Here is an 11,705-nt window from a genome sequence, read left to right on the forward strand (position 1 = left end):
CTTTTTGAGCACCTATTGTATGCCAGACGTGAGCACACAGTACTGAAGGTCAAGAAGGCCTCTGATCTCACAGAGCCTACAGATGTGGGGCTGAGCCCTGTGGGCTGCTGCCTCTTGCTGTGCTTCCCAAACACCAGGGGCTTGGATGTGCCCACTCTTCTTCCTTTGGCTGGTCTGCCTCAGTTTACACTCCAGGGACTCACTCCTCTGCAGTCCTTGGCTTGAATGGCTCCTCAGAGTGCATGCCACTGAGGGCTAGGTGGTCCACGGCCTTCTCTGAAATCAGGAGATGGCAATAAACGGCAGGCACAGGACTTTAGATACCCCCCAGGCTCCATTCCGGAAAATTAGCTAACTTTTCCATGTGCTGAGTTCAGAGCATTCTGAGGAAATATTTGTTGGTTTTTTTTTAAAAATATGGAACGCTTCACGAATTTGTGTGTCATCCTTGTGCAGGGGCCATGCTAATCTTCTCTGTATCGTTCCAATTTTAGTGTACGTGCTGCCGAAGCGAGCACTGTTTGTTCGTTTTTAAAGTTTATTCTTTCATTCCGCAAACTATTATTAAGTCCCTACTATGTGCCGTGTCATTCTCTTATACCGTTTCATTTTCTCTTCCCAGAAACCCAACCACGTATAGGGCTCATTATCTCTGTCTCACAGTTGGGCGCCTGAAGCACAGAGAGGTTAAGTCACTTGCCCAAGAATGCACTGCTGGGATGTGGCAGAGCAGGAATTTCATCCCAGGAATGTCTTTCTCCCGAGCCAGGGCTCTTGCTGTGACCCCAGGTTGCTTCCTTTGGAATTCCAGTCCCAAGAGTCATGAGTGATGGGGTGCTCAAGGAAGGAGCATGGAATTCTGTCTGGGTTGGGGAGTTGAAGTTGACGCCTGACTTGAGTTTCAAAGAGCAGTGTTTCAAAGAGCAATGATGAGTTGTCCAGGAAGGAAAAGAGCAGGGAAGGGCATTTCAGGCCAAGAGATCAGCATGTGCAAAACAGAGTTCAAAAACACATGCTGTGTCCACAGCTGTGCAGTGTGGCTTGCATGTCAGCTGCATGAGGTATGTGTACGTGCGGGGAGTGGGGCACAATTTGGGAACGGTGGGTTGGGGCTAGATTGTGAGGGTAGAGATGGCCACATCCAACTCGTAAATAGACCTCGCTTGACGCTGGCAGTGGCTTAAAAAAATTAGTTGCCATTAAATTTTAAGTGTATGTGGGAGAAGGCAGGGGGAGATTTCACATAGGAAAAACAGATGTGCAGCTTTCTTCAGATGATCTGGCAACCCTGGACTTGCGTTTCTGCTGTTCCTTGTGGAGCGTGGTCACCACAGCCTCCATCCAACCGATGACACATTCACGCACTTGCCCAGTGCGTGAGACCTTGAACTCACCCACTAAAGGAGTTTAAGCATCATTTCTTTAGGTAGCTGAAAGGTTTCAAGTAGGAGAGTGATTATCTTCAAAAAGCTCCTGCTGGCTGTGAGGGGGCTGGGAGGCAGGGGGAGGCAGGGAGACCCCCCCCCAAATGACTATCCTTGTCATTTGCTCAGCATTGCTGGATGCCTTATTCACTCCTTGTATCAACCCTGCAAGGCCAGGTTAGCAGATGAGGAGATAGAAGCTCAAAAAGCAGATGCCATGAAAGGAAGAATGGAGAGATTGGACCACATAAAAATGAAAAACTTTTATATGACCAGGGAAACCATTCACAAGGTTCAAAGACAAGCCACAGACCAGGAGGAAAAGTCTTTAAAACATACACCCCTGATAAAGAATAGTATCCAGAGTGCAAGGAGGTCTGCAAATCAGTAAGAAAAGATAAGCAGTCTAGGAGGATGTAATGGATGCAAGCAGGAAGTTACTAGATGAAGAAACACAAATGGCCAGAAAGTGAATGAAAAGATGGTCAACCTCACCATCTCAGGGGATGATTCTGTTAGCATTAGGAAAATGCTCATAGAAACCACAGCAAAATATCAATGTTGAGGGGAAATGAAAAAATGAGTAGTGTCTACTGTTGGTGAGACTATGGGGGAGCGGAGACTGACGTATGCAACAAGCGGGTAGGGTCATTTTGGGGGCTAGTTTGACAGTTACCTGTCAATATGGAAAGTGCTCATAGCCTTTGAGCCAGCCATCCCTTTTCTAAGTATTCTCGAGACAAATCTAACATAGATGCATAAAGCAAAGTGGATAAGGATGTTCATTGCAGTGTTAATGAAGAAAACCAAAGGGCATAAACCAGCTGTCCATCAACAGGGGACTGGCGTGAGAACTCAAGGGTCACATGGTTCAGATAAAAAAAAAAACCAAAAACACCTCAAAACATCAGCCAAGAGTCATTCTCCAGCGTCTATCTTCTGTGTGCCAAGTCCCCGCCTCTCTCACAGGAGGTAACCACCATCATCTGTTTCTAGCGTATTCCTCTAGAAGTTTCTTCTATGCATAATAAGCAACTGTACATTCCTATTCTTTCCCCTTGTTTTACACAAGTGGTGGCCTGCTACCATGCATTTCTGCACTTTGCTCTTTTATTAGGAGATATATTGGACACAAAGAAGAGTGACTCAAACATTGGTACTTTTAAAAGATCAACATAAAGCGATCACTGATACATCCGACTGGGGATGAGAAATAGATCACTCCCAGCCCCGAGGCCACGAGGCTTTCCAAAATGGCTGTTCTGACTTACACTCCCTTAGGGAATTTGTGTGATTTTACAAAAAAGATAAAGATTTGAGGTGGTTTTACTTGTTCAAGTTCCCCCAAGCTAGATAGGTAGTGGCTTTGGTTTGGCCTCAGGCCTGTCTGTCCAGCAGGGTGGAGGCTGAAGCCCCAAGCAGAGGGAAGCAGGCAGCGGAATAGGCCAGACATGGCAGAGGACCGTGCGGGGGACCTGGCCGACCTGGTGACACTCAGGGTTTCCTGACAGGGATTCCTCAGGGCCTGGGGGGTTACGCCGGTATCTTTCACTGCGCTGGGGGATGTGCAGGAATGCGTTTTAGGGCGCTGAGTGAGAGGGGCCTGCCAAGAGACCCCAGTCCTGGAGGCATCTGGCTGCGTAGCCCTGGGAGCTGGCAGCCCCGTTGGGGAGCCCCATGGGGGTGCCCTTCAAACAACCATTTTTTCAACAGAATAAACAAATTCTTCACCTCTCCCCTCCAGCAAGGGTAATTTATCCTAGGGTGAAAAATGAATTCTTCCAGGAGGGTCTGCTGCCAGAGGCCCTGGAGCCATGAATTTAGTCTGCCTTCTGTCCTGACGGAACTGGGTCTCGAGATTTACGTCTGGGGTTTATGGGCAGCTGGCTCTGGGTTGGCAGGAGTCCTGGAGGGCAGCTGTATTTTATAGTGAGGCTGGGCCCTAGGAGGGTGTAAATCACTGTGGCCTCCCGGCCTCCCAAGAGAGGCCACCTCCCTCAAGTGGGTGGGGAGGGGCTGGGGGAGGGGTGATGCCTGGGGACAGCAGGAAGGACCCCCCTCAGAGATTACCTGGTCCAGCTCTCTCGGGTTCTTAGTGGAGGGGTCAGATTCTGGTTTGAGTGATTTACTTCTTGCGGTTGTTTTGTTTCTTTCAAATGTAAACCAGCCTGAACCTCCCTCCAAACTGCTCTCGAGTGAGCATCAACAACTTGCTGGGACGATTTGCTGCCTGAGCCCTCGGTGACCTCTGCCCTGCAGGAGCTCACAGATTCAGCTAGTGGTCCCCATAGCGGGGTGTGGCTGCCACACGCGGGACATTTCTTGAGGAGGAAGATGGAGAAAATATTAAGAGTTTTGCTTTACGTTTATGTTTTATCACAATTTAATTTTTTCTATGTCTGTGTGTATCGTATGATGTGATACACAGATATAGTGAAACATGGGTATTACATACATAATATGCATATGTTACTGCAGAGGAATGTACATTTTCTGTAGATGGGAGTGCAAGATCAAAAGGGTTTGGAGACCACTCCCTGCCTACCTGATGGGAGTGTAGCAGTAGGGAGGACCCTGGCTGGGGTCTCCCTTGCTTGGAGGGCAGAGGGCACCAGCATTTACTGAGCATCTGCTAAGTGCTGGACATGGGCACACCACTTCTCTAGAGGCCTGGATCCTATAGCAACAATGGGAGGCAAAGATGGTTAAGCCCATTCTACAGACCAGGAGACTGAGGCCCAGAAGGGAGAAGGCCCCACTTTGTCCCTGAGCTGGGACTGGCCTCCTGTTGACCAGTTTCCTGTTTCTTCCTTTGTCTATATTTCCAAAAAAGAAATCTTGTAAAATGTTTTTTGGGCATTCAAACTATTTAAAATAATTAAACACAGCGATATCAATTTAAAAAAAGATATTGCAGAGCCCCCCACCCCGTGCAGCACTGGTAAGTGCACACTCCTCTGGCCTCTTGCTATCATTAAAAAAATAATAATAAGAGTATCGTTTTAAATTAAGTTACTTTCTCCCTGATTAAGCATGCAATTATTGTTAAATGTAGACCATTTTGAAAAGAAGGATAAAGACCAAGAAGAAAACTAAGATCATCCTCCATCAACTCACTATCCAGGGACGCTTTGGTGCATTTCCTTCCAGTCTTTTTTCCACTGTCTATTTTTGTTTAGATCATATGACATATACCATTTTATGTTTTGCTTTTTCTTCACTTAGCTTTATAAGGTCAGCGTCTCCCTGGATTATTCTAGCTGCAGAATGCCCCGTCAAGTGGCTGTATGGGGCATAGTTTATTTACCTGCTCCTCTCCCCTGCAAGTTGGATAACAAAGTTGTTTCCAGCATTTTGCTGAGGCGCAGTGAGACTCAGCTTACTTGTGGTTGTCATCAGCCTGTAAGGCAGTTCCGCTTGGGCTTTTTCCTCTGCAGATGTTATTTCTCACGCTTGTCACTTTTAATGGCTACATAATCTCCTGGAGTGTTGCTATTCCTCATGTTCTAGACCATTTCTCCCTCTGTATCCCATGAGGTCTCCCTGCTCCCTCTGGGAAGCCACCCCCTCCCCTGAGCACCTTGGATTCAGGGAACTAACCTTGGGGGGGTGGGGGCAGGGAAGGGGCTGTCGTCATCTTTCAGGACCCCAGGCATTTGCTGCCTCCCTCCTGCCTGTGTCCTGGCCCCAGCACCAGACCCCGTGTGGGCTGATTCCTTCCTTCCCTGCTTTCATTCATTTTTCAGTTGTTTAACCACAGCCTGTTAGGTGCTAGTCACTGCTCTAAGTGCTGGGGCTACAGCAGCGAACGAGACAGTCTTCGTCCTTACGGAGCAGGGGCGCTGGGCCATGAATAGGTGAGCAAATAAATAAGAGTTCACAGAAGCAAAGGAAGACAAGGAAATGGGATGAGCTGATAAAGGGTGACGAGGTGGTCAAGGAGGGCCTTCTGGAGGAGATGACATTTGTGCAGGGACCAGCCAAGGGAAGACCTGGGAGAGAAGCTCTGCAGGCAGAGGGAAGAGCAGGGAGAGGCCCTGAGGCAGGAATGTGCCTGGTGTGTTGAGGAATGGAGGCCAGCGTGCAGGGGAGTGGAGCAGGGTGAGGCCGGAGGGCTCAGAAGGGCCCCGCAGGCCGAGGGGAGGAGTCTGGATTTCTTCAGAGAGTCCTGGGAAGCCTTTGCAGGGCCTGGCCCACATTATGTGCCCAGTTGAACAACTGCTGTTACTGTTGTTCCCTCCTCGTGAAGGAGTCGGAGGGCTGAGACTTGCTCAATGCACAGTGCACCAGGGTTGCCGTCAGGCCTCCTTCGAGTCTGACCTGTTTCCTTCCTGCTGCATCTCACACCTGTTCCCTCTGACAGTGGCCCTAGGACGAGCTGGCTCTGCGCGTCTGCAGCTCCCCACCCCCTAACTCCCTCTGCCCAGGAACTGGTGACCCTGTGGGCCTGTGTTTGCTCTGAACTGTCCCTCTGTGTGAACTGGGCCAATTCTGCCTCCTGGGGCTTTCAGGGGGCTGTGCTGGCACCTAGTGGGGGCTCACTAACGTCAGCTGTGAAGATACTAAATCAAACATCTTAAAAAATTATTTTTTAGGGCTTCCCTGGTGGTGCAGTCGTTGAGAGTCCGCCTGCCGATGCAGGGGACGTGGGTTCGAGCCCCGGTCCTGGAAGATCCCACATGCCGCGGAGCGGCTGGGCCCATGAGCCATGGCTGCTGAGCCTGCGCGTCCGGAGCCTGTGCTTCGCAACGGGAGAGGCCACAGCAGTGAGAGGCCCGCGTACCGCAAAAAAAAAAAAAAAAAAAAATTTTTTATCTAGAAATCTCTATACTGTCTGTGAGGGTATGTGTGAGCGCCCTGCAGCAGCCCTGGCCCTGCGGGCACCCTGGAGGGAGGTGGCAGGTGGCCGCTTGGGGAAAATAAAAAGCAATTGCATTGGATTCTGCACTTAATTTAATGAAAAGGGCCTGCAGGCAGGCAGAGGCAGAGGCAGTGAGGCAGAGCTTGCGGGTTGCAGGCAGGAGTGTTTCTGGAGAGATTTATGGCGCTTCATAAAACATTCAGATCCAGGCTGAGCTTGCATGGTGCTGGGCTCAGTGCCCTGGACTGTCTCCGCAGCCTGGGAGGCAGATGGTCTGAGACTCCCCATGGCTGTGATTGCTGTGTGGCCCTGGGCAAGTCACAGCCCGTCTCTGGGCTCTGGAGCACCATCAGGCATTCTGGGTTCCCTCCTGCCCCTCTGTCCTTGGCCCCAGCCTGCTGCCTGCCTCCACCAGGCCTACGAGGCTTTCCATATCCATGAGATCCTCTTCCCCACAGCCTGCGCCCTCCCCAACCCAGTTGTTTTTCCATTTTACAGAGGAGGACACTGAGGCTCTGAGAGGTTCACTGATGTGCCCAGAGCTGTACAGCAAGTCTGGGGCAGGTGTGGGGGGTTGTCTGGCCCCTTTAAGTGTGGGAAGTCAGGAACCTCCGTGGTGTGCTTGAAGGCCACTCAGGTTTTCAACGGGGGTGGGGGGCGATTTGCCTTTCCCCCATGTGAAGTCTGTCCTATTGTGTTTCATTTTCCCATTCAACAGAGAAGGGCCAGGAGAGTTAAGGGATCAGGCTGGACCCCACAGCAACTAGCAAAAGAACTAGAATATAATTGCCTCCTGGTCCAGCCTTTCTCCCCAGTACAATGCAGAAGTCTTTCAGCCTCCCCTGACTTGAGCTCAGCTCCTCCACTCATTTGCTGTGTCACCCTAGGCAAGTGACCTGACCTCTCTGAGCCTCCATGTCTTCATCTTTAAAATGAGGATTGCAGTATGCCCACCTCCCAGGCTTGATGGGAGGATCAGCTATTGGCAAATGGCCTAGAATAGTACCCGATATCAATTTCTTTTCAGAAAAATTTTAATTCTAGGGCTGTTCAAACTCTGGAGAAAAATCTTACTAGAAAGGAGCCCCTTCTTTACAGGACCTGGGCTTTGCTGGTGTGGCCCCTCCCGAGGCGGAGGAGGAGGGAGGGAACTTAATGTGGGCTGGTGGTTGCAGATGGCAAGCAGCTAATTTATTTACTTCTTCCTAATAAATATGCACGACACATACATAAAATATCTCACTTGTACCGTTCCACCCAGATCCCGGCAGACAGCGACAGTAGGCAGCGTCGCTCTGAGGCAGGCTCTGTGTGTGTGTGGAGTCTAGCAAGGGGGCTAATGAGCTGATTGTTCCTGCTTTAACCTAATTTCTTGCCATGTGTCCAGCAGCACTCAGAATTCCCAGTTCAGGAAGTGCTGGGCATCCCCTCCAGGCTTCCCAGCTAAGCTCAGGTTAAGGAAGGCCCCAACACCTCTTGCTCCCCTCTGAACTGGGCCAGACTGCCCTGGGAGGGGATGAGCTCCCCGTCAAGGCTGGTGGGGTTTGGGCTGGGGGACTCCCGGGGCATCTCTGGAGATGCTTTGGCCACTCCGGTGGGCCGAGTTTTTGCATACTTGACCTGTTTCTGGTTCGTGCACTGGCGTCTTGGCAGGGGCCCCAGCCTCACACTCTCCCCACTGCATTCAGTTCTTCTGTTCCCCTCACCCAGCTCATCTGGGAGCCAGGAAGTCCAGTTATAAGACAGGATAACAATTCAGGGAACTGCCACCCCCAGAGCTGAAAGAAACGTGGAGAGGGGCAGGGGGCAGGGGGCAGGGGCAGCCTGCAGACTCAGAAGGACTGGGATTCCCCTCACTCCTGCTGAGACCTTGGACAAATTACCCGACTCCTCTGAGTCTCAGTGTCTTCACCTGTGAAATGGGCAGTGTTGGTATTTACCTGACAGGTTTGTCATGAGACTTGTTCATTTGTTTGTTCGACAAATGTTTGCTGAGCAGCTGATATGTGAAGACACTGCCTCACGCCCGGCGGGTACAGTGTGAATAAGACAGACAGGACCTTGCCCAATGGATCTTACGTCCTAGTGTGCGAGCCAGCCAAGCGCCTTGTCAACAAATGGATGTCCACTCTAGTGACAGGCCGTGAAATGAGAATGTAGCCAAGGCAGGGTGTTCAGGGAGTGGAGACCCCCCTCAGCTGTGGTCCTCAGGAAGGCTGCTCTGAGGAGGTGATGGTCAAGCACACACTTGGATAATGAGAAGGAGCCCACTCTGCAGGGAATTGCACAGGCAGAGGGAATAGCCAGTGCAGTGGTCCTGAGGTGCGGACAGGTCTGCATGTTCTGGGAAGGCCAGGGCTGCACAGGCACATGAGGCGAAGCAAGTGGCACCTCTGGCATAGGGCCTGGCACAGGGCAAATACTTGTTGGTCCTCTTCCTCCTTCCCCGGCCCTCCTGCTTTCTTGCTCTCCCTGGCCTGTGCTTGAGTCCTTCATGTAATCAAGGTGTGAGGGTCAGAGATTCCTAAAATATCTAAGCTTTGCAACTTGACCTCTTTTAGACTCATCCTGAATAAGCCTGAGTCTCTTGAATGGCCTGTGGTCTCTCTCTGTGCCCACCTTGCTGTCATATGTATCGTGTATTGCCAGCAGACAAAGGACTCATCCAGAATATATAAAGAGCTCTTATAAATCAACAAGAAAAGGACAGACAACCTAATAGCAAATTGGCCAAGAGACCTGAACAGGCACTTCACAAAGGAGATCCAAATGATCAGTAAATGTGTGAAAAGGTGCTCAGCAGCATCTCACAGGGGGAAATGGGAATTAAACCACAGAGAGGTACCCATCAGAGGGCCCATGTTGAAAAGGCTGAAACTGCTGAGTGTCTGTGTGGAGGTGGAGCAGTGGGACCATCATGCACTGAGGGTGGGAGTGGAAACGTCACTTTACTGCAGGTTCCCTGGAGAGAGGAAGTGCAGGTGTATCACCCCCACAGCAACACGGGATAAATTCACCAACTGCTGTCTCCTGTCTCCCAGCCTGTCCCCCTGGCAGCCCGGTGCTGGGTCTCTTTTCCCAGTCCTCCCTCCTCAGCCTTCCCTTGGCCGCTTTGCTCATCAGCCCTGCTTCAGGCTTGCACACACCAGGGTCCAAAACAAACCAGGCCCTCTCAGCTGAGCCATGGCCACCTGCTCACTCTCAAGCCTGCAGAGGAGGCAGTATCAGGCAGGAAGCTTTGGGTTATAAGTGATAGAAACCCAACCCCAACTGGCACAAGCAAGAAGGAGAACTTACATGCTCATAACAGCTTCAGGAGGGGCTGAATCCAGGGGCTCAAAGGATGACATCAGAGCTCTGTCTCTCTACTCCCTGTCTTTCTTTCTCTGTGCTGATGGCTTTGCTCCAGACTCATACCATTCTCCAGTCCGGTGGAAAAAGAATGCACAGATGGCTCCAGCAAAAGTTCTGGGGCCATCCCCCACTGGACAGTGTTGGGTCACATGTCTTTTCCTCAGCCAGTCACTGTGGCCTGGAGAATGAACTGCTCTGACCGGCTACACCTGGCTATGCCCGCCTTGGAGGCAAGGTCAGCCCCATGAACTGCATGGACAGAGGGTGGGGGAGGGCATCTCCCCAGAGCAAAATTAGAGTGTTGTTACCAGAAGACCAGAGTCTAGATGTTGGATGAACAGAAACAACTGACATCCACGGTGGAGGCCTCAGTTCATTTGGATGAGGAGAGTGGGCTCGGAGTGTATTAGTTCCAGAGAAACAGAATGGATAAGAGATCTATCTATTTATATATTTATCAGAAAAGCGATTTATTGTAAAGAATTGGCTGACATGATGGTGGAGTTGGCATACAGAAATCCATAGGGCAGCTCAGGCAGGCTGGAGACTCGGGCAGGGTTTCTACGCTGTACTCTTTAGGCAGAATTCTTCTGGGGGGAACCTCGGTCTTTGTTTTTAAGATGTTCAATTGATGGGGTGAGGCCCACCCACATAATGGAGGGTCATCTGCTTCACTCAGAGTCAGGTGATTGTAAATGTCAATCACATCTACAAAATATCTTGACAGCAATGTCTAGATTGGGGTTTGACCAAATGGCTGGGTACCATAGCCCAGTCAAGTTGACACATAAAGTGAACCACCACAGAGCAACAAAGGTGCTTATTTAAATAAGCACCATGTGGCAATGTAAAGATGTATTTGTCCCCTTCTCACCTGAGGCTGGGAGAAACCACTGAGGGAAGGTCAGGAGAGGCCACATGACCTCAGCAGAAGGAGAAGGGAGGAGAACCTTTTGGGGTCACTGGGAACTGCGTGTGGTTTTCATTCCCTACTCATTAACAGGTGTTGGTTCACATCTGCTCTGGGTTCTGGGGTGCAGGGGTGGCCAGACCAGCTCTGTCTTGCAGGGTCCTCCAGCTGGCAGGGGATGCAGTTCACCCTATGAAGTCCCCCAGGCTGCTGGGGAAGCAGCTCCTGCATCGGCATGAAGTCCCATGGTGGGGTCAGCGGCTCTCTGAGTGCCCTGACGTGAGGTGGTTTAGCCATCAGCCGCTGTGCTGGAGGAAAGGGGGATGCTGTGACACTGACAGGAGAATTACGGTAATTAGTGGCAGAGGAGACCATTATGCATGCGATGGACAGGCCTGCCTCACTGCCCAGAGGAATGGTGTGGAAGAGCTTCTGGCCACCTCTGCCACTGTGGAGCTGGGAGCCTCTGGGGAGGTGCTCCCTCTCTGTGCTGGTCTCCCAGTTTAGATGAGGGCTGACTGCATGCCTGGTGTTCAGCCCAGAGCCAGGAGCTCTGTTCACCTTGACCCAGAGGAATGTTCCAGAAACTGAGACTCAGGAAGAGAAACTACTTTGCCCCAGGTGGCATAGCAGGTTGGTGAAGGCGGGAGGCTGGATTCCAGTCCATGTCAGCCTGATCCCAGAGCTGTGGCATTGTCACCTTCATGGGGGAATCCCAACGCAGCCACCACCCTGGGCTCCTTTTCTGGTACCACCCAAAGGAATGCCCCCAGTCCCTCCCACCTGTAGAGTTGATTGCAGGGTGACAAAGTGCAGCCTGTCCACTGTCACGTGATATCCGATCACAGACCGGCCCAGGAAAGTTTGCAAGAAGGTTGTCTCGGGAACCTTCTTAAAATTAACTGTATTGAGGTATAACTTACATACAGTAAAATGTACTCATTTTCAGTGTACAGTTTGAAAGTTTTGACAGTTGTATACACCTGCATAGCCACTGCCCCAATCCGTGCATAAGTAGAGTGTCCCCATCACCCACCAAAGCTATCCTGTGCCCCTCCTTTTCCTGCCTCTCCCTGGCAAGCACCCATTTGCTGTTCATCAGTATAAATTTGATTTGTCTTTAAAAAAATATATTTATTTATTTAGGCTGCACCGG

General features: G+C 50.8%; 1 non-coding gene across 1 annotated transcript; it reads right to left on the bottom strand.

The window, feature by feature from the left end:
• Positions 1-411: 411 nt before the first annotated feature.
• On the bottom strand, positions 412-518 carry LOC115801558 (U6 spliceosomal RNA). Its single transcript, XR_004021865.1, has one exon. It is a non-coding gene; the product is annotated as a U6 spliceosomal RNA (small nuclear RNA).
• Between the last annotated feature and the right edge of the window lie 11,187 nt (positions 519-11,705).

The sequence above is a fragment of the Delphinapterus leucas genome, chromosome 10 (genome assembly GCF_059928025.1).
Source record: "Delphinapterus leucas isolate spDelLeu-1000000601 "Yukka" chromosome 10, BTC_Dleu_Yukka2, whole genome shotgun sequence".
Classification (NCBI taxonomy): domain Eukaryota; kingdom Metazoa; phylum Chordata; class Mammalia; order Artiodactyla; family Monodontidae; genus Delphinapterus; species Delphinapterus leucas.